The sequence below is a fragment of the Pimephales promelas genome, chromosome 2, assembly GCF_988280905.1.
Source record: "Pimephales promelas chromosome 2, fPimPro1.hap1.1, whole genome shotgun sequence".
Lineage (NCBI taxonomy): Eukaryota > Metazoa > Chordata > Actinopteri > Cypriniformes > Leuciscidae > Pimephales > Pimephales promelas.
This window is the reverse complement of record NC_142770.1, coordinates 50,998,707-51,006,206: the sequence shown is the minus strand read 5'-3', so window position 1 is coordinate 51,006,206 and position 7,500 is coordinate 50,998,707.

Below are 7,500 nucleotides of genomic sequence, written 5' to 3'. Positions count from 1 at the left end.
CCCCGGGTCCGAGGCACCCACCCAGGTCACCGGCCATGGAGACGGGCCGGCCCTGGGGAACTCTTTCGACTTCACGTTTACGGACTCTGTCCTTTTTTTCCGGAGGGGGGGCCTTTTCCTCCAGAGCGCCCTGGTGACCGCCTGCCTGCCTGCCTGCCGACCCCAGATGACGCATCCCCGCCTGGATGTCAGAAACCGATACCGAGCACCATTTTTTAGCCCGTCGCCTTGTCCGATTGGGGCGCTTGTCCCCTTCCTCGACAAAACCCCGAAGGCCCGTCTCAGGACCACCTCGGCACCGACGGGGGCTCCGCCAGGCAGACGCATTCGCTCGTGCCCGAAAACGAGGCGCTCTCCCCGGTCGCCAGCCGGGGGAGGTTCGTTAGCATTGGGAATCTCGTTCGCACGCAACAGCACGGACACTCGCCGTTTACCCAGACCGACCGTTCGACAAGCATATGCCTGGGGTGCACTTTTTCCATAAAACCAGCCCGTCTTTTCCTGGAGGTCTCGTACTTCCAGAGCTCCGACGGGGGCGCAGTCTGGATTTTATATGCCCACCCAGAGCGAGTCTGAGTGGGACTCACGACGGTCTGATCAATGGTAGGGGGTGCTCTGTGTTTTGCACCACCACACTTGCCCTCTTCCATACAGCCCCGAAGGCCCGTTTTAGGACCGTCTTCCCTCCAGGTCGAGCTCCAGGGGGTGTCGGGCGAATCTGACTCTGGCCCAGGACGGGGCCACCCTCCCTGGGCTGGCCAGGGAGGTCTGAGACCATGGAGCTTTAGAACCACACCACGTCATTGGACTTAGTCGATTTTACTCAAATTTTTTGGCACCAGAGCCGGACCCCGCCACGCGCGCCGGGCTCGTGCCCAGGAAAGACGCACCCTGCCTGGGGTGCACTTTACATAAAACCGGCCTGTCTTTTCCTGGAGGTCTCGTACTTCCAGAGCTCCGACGGGGGGGCGTAGTCTGGATTTTATATGCCCACCCAGAGCGAGTCTGAGTGGGACTCACGACGGTCTGATCAATGGTAGGGGGTGCTCTGTGTTTTGCACCACCACACTTGCCCTCTTCCATACAGCCCCGAAGGCCCGTTTTAGGACCGTCTTCCCTCCAGGTCGAGCTCCAGGGGGTGTCGGGCGAATCTGACTCTGGCCCAGGACGGGCCACCCTCCCTGGGCTGGCCAGGGAGGTCTGAGACCATGGGGCTTTGAACCCACGTCACGCCATTGGACTTAGTCGATTTTTCTCAATTTTTTTGGCACCAGAGCCGGACCCCGCCACGTGCGCCGGGCTCGTGCCCAGGAAAGATGCACCCTGCCTGGGGTGCACTTTTCAAAAACCAGCCTGTCTTTTCCTGGAGGTCTCGTACTTCCAGAGCTCCGACGGGGCGTAGTCTGGATTTTATATGCCCACCCAGAGTGAGTCTGAGTGGGACTCACGACGGTCTGATCGCTGGTAGGGGTCCTCTGTGTTTGCCACCACCACGCTTCCCCCTCTCTCATACATCCCCGAAGGCCCGTTTTAGGACCGTCTTCGCTCCAGGCGGAGCTCCAGGGGTGGCGGGCGAATCTGAATCTGGCCCAGGACGGGCCACCCTCCCTGGGCTGGCCAGGGAGGTCTGAGGGCATGGAGCTTTGGAACCACACCACGTTATTGGACTCTGTCTATTTTTTCCCCCAAACTTTGGCACCAGAGCCGGACCACCACACCATGTGCGCTGGGCTCGTGCCCAGGAAAAGATGCACCCTGCCTGGGGTGCACTTTTCAGAAAACCAGCCTGTCTTTTCCTGGAGGTCTCGTAACTTCCAGAGCTCCAGCGCGGCGTAATCTGGATTTTTACATGCCCACCCAGAGTGACTCTGAGTGGGACTCACGACGGTCTGATCGCTGGTAGGGGGTCCTCTGTGTTTGCCACCACCACGCTTCCCCTCTCTCATACATCCCCGAAGGCCCGTTTTAGGACCGTCTTCGCTCCAGGCGGAGCTCCAGGGGTGGCGGGCGAATCTGAATCTGGCCCAGGACGGGCCACCCTCCCTGGGCTGGCCAGGGAGGTCTGAGGGCATGGAGGTTTGGAGCCACCGCACATTTTTTGTACTTTGTCGTTTTTCGAGATCTGGGCTTCAGAGTCGAGCCCAGGCTCCGTTTCAAGGTGGGCATTGGGCTTCGTTCTTGCCCAGGAGACCCGCACCCTGCCTGGGATGCACTTTTCAGAGAAACCGGGCCGCCTTTTCCTGGAGGTTCTCGTGTTTTTCAGAGCTCCACCACAGCAGAGATTGAATCCTCTTCCCCAGCCAGAGTGCACCCTCTCTGGCTTGGGTGAGTGCCTTGAGTGCCCTGGAGGTCCGAACCAACAGCACGTTTATGGACTTTGTCTATTTTTCCAAATTCGACTCCAGAGTCAAGCCGGCCAAGGGGCTCTCTGAAGGCCCCTCTCTCCCTCCCTCATCCTCTACAAGAGCCCCATGGTCCGTTTTAGGACCGTCTTCGCTCCAGGCGGAGCTCCAGGGGTGGCGGGGGAAATCTGAGTCTGGCCCAGGACGGGCCACCCTCCCTGGGCTGGCCAGGGAGGTCTGAGGGCATGGAGGTTTGGAGCCACCGCACCTTTTTGTACTTTGTCGTTTTTCGAGATCTGGGCTTCAGAGTCGAGCCCAGGCTCCGTTTCAAGGTGGGCATTGGGCTTCGTTCTTGCCCAGGAGACCCGCACCCTGCCTGGGATGCACTTTTCAGAGAAACCGGGCCGTCTTTTCCCTGGAGGTTTTCGTGTTTTTCAGAGCTCCACCACAGCAGAGATTGAATCTGCTTCCCCAGCCAGAGTGCACCCTCTCTGGCTTGGGTGAGTGGTGCCTTGAGTGGCCAGGGCCAACATCACCCACGGGCATCGGGCTTTATTCGTGCCCATGAGACCCGCACCCTGCCTGGGATGCACTTTTCAGAGAAACCGGGCCGTCTTTTCCTGGAGGTTTCGCGTTTTTCCAGAGCTCCACCACAGCAGAGATTGAATCTGCTTCCCCAGCCAGAGTGCACCCTCTCTGGCTTGGGTGAGTGCCTTGAGTGGCCAGGGCCAACATCACCCACGGGGCATCGGGCTTTATTCGTGCCCAGGAGACCCGCACCCTGCCTGGGATGCACTTTTCAGAGAAATCGGGCCGTCTTTTCCTGGAGGTTTCGCGTTTTTCCAGAGCTCCACCACAGCAGAGATTGAATCTGCTTCCCCAGCCAGAGTGCACCCTCTCTGGCTTGGGTGAGTGCCTTGAGTGGCCAGGGCCAACATCACCCACGGGCATCGGGCTTTATTCGTGCCCATGAGACCCGCACCCTGCCTGGGATGCACTTTTCAGAGAAATCGGGCCGTCTTTTCCTGGAGGTTTCGCGTTTTTCCAGAGCTCCACCACAGCAGAGATTGAATCTGCTTCCCCAGCCAGAGTGCACCCTCTCTGGCTTGGGTGAGTGCCTTGAGTGGCCAGGGCCAAAATCACCCACGGGGCATCGGGCTTTATTCGTGCCCAGGAGACCCGCACCCTGCCTGGGATGCACTTTTCAGAGAAATCGGGCCGTCTTTTCCTGGAGGTTTCGCGTTTTTCCAGAGCTCCACCACAGCAGAGATTGAATCTGCTTCCCCAGCCAGAGTGCACCCTCTCTGGCTTGGGTGAGTGCCTTGAGTGGCCAGGGCCAACATCACCCACGGGGCATCGGGCTTTATTCGTGCCCAGGAGACCCGCACCCTGCCTGGGATGCAGATCGGTTTGTGTGAGTCCTGGTTGGGTGAGCGTTACCCTTCTACATCACCCCCAAGGCCCGTTTTAGGACCGTCTCGGCTCCGGGCGGACAGCCGGGGGGCAGGGGGCGAATCTGCCTCCGGCCCGGGTCGGAGCTCCCTCCCCGGGGCCGTGCGTGGAGACCCGTCGCGCCCGGAGCTCCCGTGCAACCCCACGTTTTGGACTTGGGTTTTGGAGCGAGCGAGCGGGGTCGAACCCCGGGGGCCGAGCCGCCACGGAGTCCCCGAGCCCCGGGGACGAAGCCCCGGGAGCGAGGTCCCTCCGTGGAGGCGCGAGCCCCCAGGGCCCGGCCGCCCGCCCGGGGAGGAGAGCGCACGCTCCCCTACCCCTCAAAACCCACGTGGCTGGTTGCAGCAGACCCTGTGCACCGGAGGTTCCTCCAGGAGCGCGGGGCTGGGTGCTCTAAGCCCAAGTCATACAGGCAACCATGCCTCCCCGGGACTCCCCCTGCGAGCGGCGGCTGTTTGAAGGACGGTAACCCCACTGCACGGGGCTTCAAACGACCGTAGCTCGCCGAAGGCGGCTCCGATCGACGCCAAATTTTTATGGGCTGGAGAACGGGACGAGACCTTTCGAATGAGACCGCCCCCAGCCCCGTGGGCCCCCGGGGGCCCGAGATACGGGCCCCCAAAGCGCCCCGGAAGCGGAAAAACGCAAATATCTCGCCGAAAACTCGACGTGCCCGGCCGAGGCCGGGCTCATTCGAACCGTCTCGCCGAGCTGAACGCGTCCATATGCGTTTCGTCGTTTTTGGTCGAGTATTCGCGGAGATATCGGCCGAAAACCCTCGGCCGCGCTCTGAAATGGCGCCCGCCGATGACGTCACGATCCCGGGAGAAAATCGCCCGTATCTCCGCGACGCGAAGGCCCAGAGAGCTCAAATTTGGGTGGCGAGGTCCCACGGGGGCCCTCGCTCGAACCAGGGCGGCGGCGGGCCCCGGGGACGCCCCCTACCGGATCGCCGTTCGCCGGGACCCCCGACTTTGAACGGCTATAACTCGGGGACCCGGGCGAGTTGGACCTCGTGGGTGGGCTCTTTCGAAAGGCCCCGTCCGGCACTACGGTCGATTCGAGTTTGGGGAAGATTGGCCCAGGGGTTCGCGAGATATAAGCCAAAAAACGCCGCGCCTTTGACCGGGCCTAACTCCCTGACCCCGAGGCCCCCGGGGACGCGGGTGGCCTCTTTGGATAGGGCCCCTCGAGGCCTACGGAAGACCCGAGTTTGAAATTTTTTCGCCCGGCCGTCTTCGAGATATCGGCGAAAAACGGAATCTTCCCGTCCGGTGGGTGGGTGTGGGTGTCTCCGGGGGGCGGGGGGACTTCCAGGACCCCGGGGGGGGGGCCACCTGGCCGTGCCCGAGGACGGTGCACCTCCCTGGGTGTGCCGTCAGAGCCTCCGGGGCCCCGGAAGTCCCCGCCCGCTGCACGTTTTCGGACTTTGAGGGATTTTCGGGCCCGGAAAAGGGCCCCGAATTCGAACGCACGTAGCTCGGGGACCCGGGGGCCCAGAGACACCGGACTCGGGTCAAGTGTGGCGTCCCGGCGGGCCCCTCGCAAAGAGCCCGCCCCCGAGCTCCGGGGCCCCCGGGTCCCGGAGAAAAGGGGCCCGACGTGTCGGGGGGGCGCCCGGGAAGGAAAGGTCCCAGGGGCCCGGGGGAGGCGGGTTCCGAGAGGGCCCGTGGGGAGCCCCCGACACCCGAAAGGGCGAGCCGCTGGGACCTCCCCTCTCCGAGATACGGGCCGTTTTCTCCGAAAGTCGCCCGCGCGTAACGGGGCCCATCTCGGGACCGGGAGGTCCCAGCGGCTCGCGGCGGCGGGTGCGGGGCCCGCTCTCGGGGACCTTGCTCCTCCCGCCGTCCCGAGCCACGGGGACCTTCCGGTCCCGAGATACGGCCACTTCCTGTCCAGCTTTGACCGGGTGTAACTCGAAAAGTAAGCCGAGTTGGGGCTCCACACTCGGGGCTATTGGGGGCCTCTGGGAGGGCCCCACACGCCGGGTGTATGGGGCCCCAACTCGGCTTGGTTCCGGAGATATGGCCCTTTAAAGTTTCAACTTTGACCGGCTGTAACTCGAAAAGTGAGCCGAGTTGGGGCTCCACACTCGGGGGTATTGGGGGCCTCTAGGAGGGCCCCCCACGCCGGGTGTATGGGGCCCCAACTCGGCTTGGTTCCGGAGATATGGCCCTTTAAAGTTTCAACTTTGACCGGCTGTAACTCGAAAAGTGAGCCGAGTTGGGGCTCCACACTCGGGGGTATTGGGGGCCTCTAGGAGGGCCCCCCACGCCGGGTGTATGGGGCCCCAACTCGGCTTGGTTCCGGAGATATGGCCCTTTAAAGTTTCAACTTTGACCGGCTGTAACTCGAAAAGTAAGCCGAGTTGGGGCTCCACACTCGGGGGTATTGGGGGCCTCTAGGAGGGCCCCCCACGCCGGGTGTATGGGGCCCCAACTCGGCTTGGTTCCGGAGATATGGCCCTTTAAAGTTTCAACTTTGACCGGCTGTAACTCGAAAAGTAAGCCGAGTTGGGGCTCCACACTCGGGGGTATTGGGGGCCTCTAGGAGGGCCCCCCACGCCGGGTGTATGGGGCCCCAACTCGGCTTGGTTCCGGAGATATGGCCCTTTAAAGTTTCAACTTTGACCGGCTGTAACTCGAAAAGTAAGCCGAGTTGGGGCTCCACACTCGGGGGTATTGGGGGCCTCTAGGAGGGCCCCCCACGCCGGGTGTATGGGGCCCCAACTCGGCTTGGTTCCGGAGATATGCCCGTTTGAAGTTGCAACTTCTACCCAGTCTAATAATCCCAAAATAATAATTAAATAAAAAAAAAAATAATAATAAAAATAAAAATAAGCCGAGTTGGGGCTCCACACTCTGGGCCTGGGGGGCACCACTAGGAGATCCCCCTGTGCCCAGAGCGTGGAGCCCCGAATCGGCTTTCCACACCACTCACACCGGTTTCTGACTACCTTAAGAGAGTCATTGTTAGTCGCGCAGTTTACCCGACTCTGGGAACCGGGGCTTTGGGCTTGGGGGAGACCCACCGCTCGCCCCCTAACACGTCGGGGGGGACCAGGGGGCACCCGCCTGGACCCCCTCAGCCCCACTTCGGAGAACCAGAACGCTGGCCAGGGACCCCCACGGCGGTTGAAGTTTGAACTTCTACCCGGTGCATCCCGAAAAATTGAAAAAATAAAATAAAATAAGATAATAATAATAATAATAATAATAATTTTAAAAAAAATAAGCCGAGTTGGGGCTCCACACTCTGGGCCTGGGGTGGACCACTAGGAGATCCCCCTGTGCCCAGAGCGTGGAGCCCCAACTCGGCTTTCCACACCACTCACACCGGTTCCTGCCTACCTTAAGAGAGTCAAAGTTACTCCCGCAGTTTACCCGACTCTGGGAACCGGGGCTTTGGGCTTGGGGGAGACCCACCGCTCGCCCCCTAACACGTCGGGGGGACCAGGGGGCACCCGCCTGGACCACCTCCTGCCCGACTCGGAGAACCAGAGCTCTGGCCAGGGGACCCCCACGGCGGTTGAAGTTTGAACTTCTACCCGGTGCATCCCGAAAAATTGAAAAAATAAAATAAAATAAGATAAAAAAAAAAATAATAATAATAATAATAATTTTAAAAAAAAAATAAGCCGAGTTGGGGCTCCACACTCTGGGCCTGGGGTGGACCACTAGGAGATCCACCTGTGCCCAGAACATGG